We start from the raw sequence: 7507 nt of genomic DNA, 5'->3' as shown, positions 1-7507 counted from the left end.
ATCTTCTGCCCAACAAAAGAAAGGTCTCTAAACTGAAGAGACCACCTACAGAGTAGGAGAAAATATTTTCCAGCTATACATCAGACAAGGGACTGATAACCAGAATATACAGGGAATTGAAACTAAACTCTTCTAAAATCAATGAAACAATTAAGGAATGGGCAACAGAACTTAACAGTACTTTCTCAAAAGAAGCATTTTTTTTGTAAAGGAATGTTTATAGTAGCCATATGGAATTGTTAAATAGTGAAAAAGCCCAAGTGTTTCCAACAAGATAAAAGTGCTACATTCATACAGTGTAGTAGTATTCTCAGTAAAATAGCACATATACTAAAATCAGAACCAGACAGAGATTAGATGGCCCCTGCACAATTGTGACACACAAATTCGCAAAGCATTCCATATTTTTAAAAACAGACAAAAACAAACCACTGATAGATGCACCTGAGTAAGTCAAAGAAACCAACTACAAAAGTAAACAAGCTGATTCCATTTGTTTGAAATCCAGACGCATACTCACAACCATTTTGTCTTCTTGGCACTGGGGCTTGAACTCAAAGCCTCATGCTTGCTAGGCAGGCCCTCTACCACTTGACCCGGTCCACCAGCCATTTGTTTTTATGGTGCGTTTATTTTCATGTACTTGAGCTTACTCCATTCTGACACTGGTTATACTTTCTTCCAAGTACAATGTCAATATTCTCCTGTTACTAGAGTTTCAGTGTACATAACATGTGTACATAATAGTCGACTACCTGAACTACACATTTGTATTTTACTGATTACACACTATAATAAAAGACTCTAGTGAACATCTAGATGTCTTCCCCTGTCCACACATAAGGTGAGTTCCTCAGGGTGTTAGTAGTATTCACAACTCACACATACCCACCTATGTGCCAGGAATTGTTTTAAGTGCCCCATACAAGCCAACTTATTTAATGCACACAACAGTCCTGAGGTAGACATTAGCTGTATCCCTACATAGTTGGGGAAAATGGGCCAAGATTATCAGACATTTCAAGGGGCTCTTCCACTCACATACAGAACTGCTGCTATAATAAAAATTATCTCTGATAGTCTATAGATGGAATGACAAGTTTGCACAGAGGACAACATAGAAACAAGCCACACAGGATCTAGCACTGAGTTGATGTCACTGCAGATGTGGGCCAACTGTTTGCCAACTGTACAACTAAGAATACAAATTAATTGGTGTTATCTTCCTTGTAATGCTCAAGTCTTGTGATTCTAACCATCATTCTTAGCTCTTCCTGGAGAGATACCAAGACCTCTGCTTGCCTGTCTCACAAATAATCATTTATCATTCAGAAATCAATCATTGAGCATTTTCTATGCTACAGAATGGCAAACTGTGGTCATTCCCTACTGTTGGTTGCAAAGAAAATAGATTGAAATTGCAGCAAATCAGGTTTTATTTGGGAATAGTGCTGTGATGTGAAGACTGCACTGGGAATGTGTGTGCCACAGTCAACTACAGGATATTTGATGATGTTGAAAGGGATGTTTTTAAAAGTCAAAAATGAGAAGGATCATGTCAGATAGTTTGAAACAGAAATTACTGGTCACAATAATTAATAACAAGGGTGATATTGGTCCAAGGTTTAACACAGTTGCTGGGCATTGTTCTTTTACAAGTACTATTTGCAAAATGTTGTATTAACCTCTGTGTAAGCTTGTCGTTAGTTACTATCAGGCAAGTGTGTGTGTGAAAACTCTTCCTTTATAATCTCATAGCTTCATTTACTTTTTGTTAGGGTTGACACAAATTACTCCGTTTTGGGTGTTTTTTTTCTTTTCTTTTTTTTGGTGGTACTGAGATTTGAACTCAAAGCCTACACCTTTAGCCACTCCACCAGCCTTTTTTGTGAAGGGTTTTTTCGAGATAGGGTCTCTCGAACTATTTGCCCAGGCTGGCTTCGAACCACGATCCTCCTGATCTCTGCCTCCTGAGTGGCTAGGATTTCAGATGTGAATCACCAGCATTCTGCTTCTATTTTGATTTTGACAACTTTCACTACACAAAAAATATTCATTTATCAAATGACACAAAAGAATAAAACAAATGTTTTCCCTGAATCTTTTTTGGATTATGGATTTACAGGACAACATGAAAACTGGAGTCTCCCTATGAGGGAAGCCATTTGAAACAAAACAATTTTGCATACAATACTCCGGTCTGAACTCAGATCACATAGGACTTTAATCATTGAACAAACAAACCTTTAATAGCGGTTGCACCATTGGGATGTCCTGATCCAACATTGAGGTTGTAAACCCTATTGTCGATATGGACTCTAGAATAGGATTGTGCTGTTATCCCTAGGGTAACTTGATCTGTTGCTCAAGTGATGGGTCAATTTATGTTTTTTTTTCTGTATTTTGACTTGTTAGTCTAGATTTAAATCATTCAGAGGTGTTTTGTGCTCCGAGGTCACCCCAACCAAAATTATCAAACCAGAAATTATAAGGTTAGGGCAATTAGGGGTGAGTGTGTTTCATATAATTGTGGTTGAAAAATTAAAGCTCCATAGGGTCTTCTCGTCTTATTGGTTTATTCCCACCTCTTCAAGGGAAGGTCAATTTCACTGATCAAAAGTAAGAGACAGATAAACCCTCGTCAAGCTGTTCATACAAATCCCTATTTAGGGAACAAATGATTATGCTACCTTTGCCCGGTCAGGATACCGCGTCCATTTAACAATTGTCACTGGGCAGGCGGTGCCTCTAATAGTTGTAATGCTAGAGGCGATGTTTTTGGTAAACAGGCAGGGTTTTTGTTTGCCGAATTCCTTTTACTTTTTTTAATCTTTCCTTACAGCACTCCTGTGTTGGGTTAACATTTTGTTTTATAGGTTAGGCCTGTGTTTGTTTTTTTTCTATGTATGTGTTAACTATCAGTGATTCATTCAGTCTGATACAAGTTTGTGCTCGGAGAATTTTTTCTTGTTACTAATATTAACATTAGCTCATCTATTGGGAAATAGATTAACTCAGTTTGTATTATAGGAGGTCATGTTGGTTCTTGTAATTTAGGGGTTCATGTGGTTGAGCTTGAACGCTTTCTTAATTGGTGGCTGCTTTTAGGCCAACTATGACTGTGTAGGTGATTTTACTCTCTATATAAGGTTGTATCCATATCTAAAGGGCTGTCCCTCTTTAGACTAGCATTAAAATTTACATGTTGGAGTATTATTTCTTGTGGTAAATTTTAAGTGGAACTGAAATTCGGTTCTGAGTAACCAGCTATCATCAGGCTCAGTAGGCTTTTCACCTCTACCTAGAGATCTGCTCACTATTTTGCTACATAGATGAGTGTGTTCATAGATAACTGTCTTTAGGTAGCTCGTCTGATTTCGGGGTGCTTAGCAAAGTTCTCCGTGTTAAGCTTTTTCTAGTTAAATCATTATGCAAAAGGTACAAGGTGTAATCTTTGCTTTTTAGTGCTTTGAATTAGTCTTTCATCTTTCCCTTACGGTACTGGCTCTATAGCTCCTGGTATGTATTTCTATCACCTATACTTTATGGATTGGTGAATGTTTTATTTTACAGGTTTGATGTAGTTGTGGTTATTGGTTTTTGGGCTAGAATTAGCTCAAAATGTTCATTGTGTGAAATCTTCTGGGTGTAAGCCAGATACTTTATAGTTAAGCTACATTTTGATGTTCCAAGCACACTTTCCAGTATGCCTACCTTGTTATGACTTATCTCCTCTTAATTTTTGTGGCAGTAGTTTATGTAAGTCTTGTAATAAAAATGTTGAGGAGGGTGACAGGTGGTGTGTGCGTGCTTCATTGCTTGGTTCAATTGAGTTTTCTAAATTCAATTTACTGCTAAATCCTCCTTATCCTCTTCAGTTTCATAAGAGTTCCCGTTGATTTTCTTAGGGTAAGAAAATGTATCCCATTTCTTCCCATCTCATTTGCTACACCTTGACGTAACGTTTTTATGTTGTAATGTTTTAGCTTACTTTAAGTGCCTTAAGTAGGGTTTGCTGAAGATGGCGGTATATAGGCTGATTTAGCAAGAGATGGTGAGGTGAATCGGGGTTTATCGATTATAGAACAGCCTCCTCTAGATGGATATAAAGCACCGCCAAGTCCTTTGAGTTTTAAGCTGTTGCTAGTAGTTCTCTGGCGAATATGTTTGTTGGGTTTATGGCTAAGCATAGTGGGGTATCTAATCCCAGTTTGGGTCTTAGCTGTCGTGTTATCAGATTTGTTAAGATTACTTTCATAAGTTATTTTTTCTTTAGCTGTAGCTTTTTATGGCCTTATTGAGGATCAGAAATTCTTAAACACGCTTTAGGCCAGAGTTTATTAGTTTGGGTCTATTGTATGACCGCGGTGGTGGCTGGCACGAGATTTACTAACCCTTATAGTCAGTGGATGCTCCCATTGCATCCATGAACAGAGAATGTCATTTCTCTCTTTGCTTCCAGAGTATGTGAGAGAAAAGAGATACCAAAATAGAGAAAGTGATGTCTCTGGAATCAGGTGAATGTTGGAGAAGAAAGTAAACCACTGAGCCCAAAAAAAGCCTGTGACCAGTCCCACCTGCACCAGCGTCTGAACTGAAAGAAAGGTCTGGGAGAGCATTGAGTGACTACTGCAGGCCAGGCCTCTGGTCCACTGCAGGTAGGTTTGTATCTGGGCTCACACTGACTTCAAATCACTGTGTTTCTTGCACAATTAGACATGGCTGTGTACTCTGTGTTCCCTGATATCGGATGCAGGGAGAACTGGATCTTAGATTTGTCTCTGGAGAAGGAGTTTCAGAACATGAGGGAGAGTCTTCAGCTAGTGCTATCATCAAAACATATGTACCCCATTCATTTCAGGATCTTCTCTGTGGAGTAATGGATCCAGTTCCAGCAGGACCACTGGTTTTGATGGAGTATCTAGAGAGAATATTTCAATGACAAAGACTGCTAGTGCTTAACCAGACCAGGTCCAGATTCCTGCTGCTGTACCTGGCACAGGACACTTGGACACAACTGGAATCATTATTAGCACCTGTAGTCACAACCTTCCCATTGACCCATGTTAGACATTGGGAACACCCATCTTGGGGAGTTGTCACCCAGCGCTAGAGAAGAGCCAGAAGTTTCATCTTCTAGACCAAAACCTGCCATCTTCTTGAGCAAAGCACTGTGTTTGGAGAGAGCTGTGTGCTCCCACAAACTGGAACGGTAATTTAACTTAGAGATTCACTAATTTTTCCATGTTGGGAGTCCTCTTCTTATTTGTGGATAGGGTCTGACATATCCTTTCTCTTTCCTATGAGGTACCTCTGATTTTGAAGTGAGGTGATGTTAAAATGTGTGGTAAGCGAGTATTCATTAGCTTGGATTCTGGAAGCTGGTCAAAATCTATCCCACTGTGCTGTGTCCATAACTACCTTGCACCAAGCACCTTCTTCCTTCTTCTCCCTACACCAATTCCCACAAACATTCAGGAGCTGTACATCATGGGTGAACTAACACAGCGCTGTAATATTAAACATTTGGGACAAGAAAGAGCCAGCCTTCTTTGAATGCCCCATTCCCAGATGGAACATTTTCTCTAGTTGTGATAATTGCCATCCTACTTCTAGTGTCCAGTATTGATCTTTGTAGGCAATTACTGGACTCAAACTCCACATCTCAATATAGTCCCAGGCTTGTGGAGAATCATTCATCGTAGAACCATGCCCATACCAATAATGCCCACTGTGATAACCAGGGGTCAGTTACATTGAATCCCAGTCCCTGTCATCCACTAATGCTTTCTCATCATGGTGTGTAGGATGAAGACAATCCTTATCCAGGGAAGGGAGGAATTTGAGAGCCTATCAATCAATGACTTGATGACAGCACTTGAGAGACTTCCTCACAACCCATAATGTATGGAAACGTTGCTCACGGTTCAGATTCGGATGGCTTCTGCATCACACAGGATGCAGTATGTTCTGCAGGCATACTGTGTATGTGTTAGAGAGACATGAGAGATTTGCATTCCTCTCACCTGAACTCAATGGGTGGATGCAGTTCTCAGGACTCATGAGGGGAACAAGTCAGAGATAAGCATCACAAGTATCCCAGGAGGAGGTTTCCAAGTTGTCCATTAAAATCACAGTGAGGTAACTTCACTCCACATTAGAAGAATTAATACAAAAAATGAGAGATAAACAGTGGTAAGTTAACCCAAATACACTGTTTCAGAGAATGTGAATGAGAGCAATTACACAAAATTATTTGGACACTGCCTTAACAATCAAAAATACTCTGACCATAGCTCCCAATCCACTTGTGGGCAAGTGACCAAGGGATAGGAAACCCTTGAGTCAACTCATGTCTTCACTTCCACATGTGGTTACTGCAACTTCATTCATAAGATTTGTTGTAGGACGTAAAACACAGTCCTCATGAGAGAAGAATCCAGTGAGAACCTGTAGAGCCTCAATGCAGGGGGACAAAATCTAGCCTTGAAACGAACGAAACACTGTAATTTTTGAAAACATGGATGAACCTGCGGATATTGTATTAAGTACAGTAATCCAGACACAGAAAGACAAATACTGCATTGACTTACGTATATGTGCAATATAAAAAGGTGAAAATTAGAGAAATAAAGAGTAGAAAAATGATTCGATGGCTGGGAGGGCAGTTAAAGGGAGATATGGGGGAACAGTGCAGTGTTTCATCTTGACAGAAGCATACATTTCAGTGACCTAGTGTTGCAGAGCCCTGACATGTATTGGATATGATGTACGTTATATTTCAAAATTGCTCATAAATATTATTCAATGATCTAACTGCAAATGAATATAAGGCACATGAGTGAAGAACATTAATCAGCCTGAGTTAATCATATCACAATGTAGAAGTATATTAAAATACTTCATTATACCTTATAAAATATGAAATTTGTATTTGTCAAATAAATACCTAAAAAATCAACATCAAATGTTGTGAACAGGAAATTCAGTGCTGACCTGTGTTGCAGCTGCTTCTGATTGTAGGTCAAGTTGATGAATAAATGCAGTCAACTTAATTCATCTCGTTAATTTCAGGAAAATATGAGAGCTTCACTGTTTTTGAACATCTGGAGGTTCACTCAAGAGACCCTACAGGAGCAACATACCAACAACTCTTTCATGTTCCACCCCTTCCCTTCACCTGTGATGGGACCAGACAAACTACAGCACCTTTGCTCCTTAATTAGGAGCCCATTATTGTACTGCTGCTTTATCAACTACCCACTTCACACTTCAGAGTGTGAACAAATGTGAATGAACAGACCTGGTCTACTGATTCTAGCTTTAAGGATTCGTGAACCCGGTACATACCATGGGACTTGAGTCTTATTTCCTACAGAGGCCTCATCCTTCTCCACAGCAGTTTATGCCCATTCTTGGGTAGGAGAGGACATTCATACTTAAGAGCATTCCATGGAAGAACAAATCACTGATAGGTTTTGAAGTGCACACAGTGACACAGCCCATG

The 7507-nt window shown here is 39.5% G+C and overlaps 1 non-coding gene across 1 annotated transcript; it reads left to right on the top strand.

Annotated features, from left to right (window-relative positions):
• Positions 1 to 304: 304 nt before the first annotated feature.
• Positions 305 to 409, top strand: LOC141422077 (U6 spliceosomal RNA). The gene has a single exon (XR_012446735.1). It is a non-coding gene; the product is annotated as a U6 spliceosomal RNA (small nuclear RNA).
• Positions 410 to 7507: the final 7098 nt, after the last annotated feature.

Source organism: Castor canadensis, chromosome 3 (assembly GCF_047511655.1).
Source record: "Castor canadensis chromosome 3, mCasCan1.hap1v2, whole genome shotgun sequence".
In the NCBI taxonomy this organism is placed as follows: Eukaryota; Metazoa; Chordata; class Mammalia; order Rodentia; family Castoridae; genus Castor; species Castor canadensis.
Note: the sequence above shows the minus strand (reverse complement) of the source record. Positions and strands in the feature narration are given on the sequence as shown.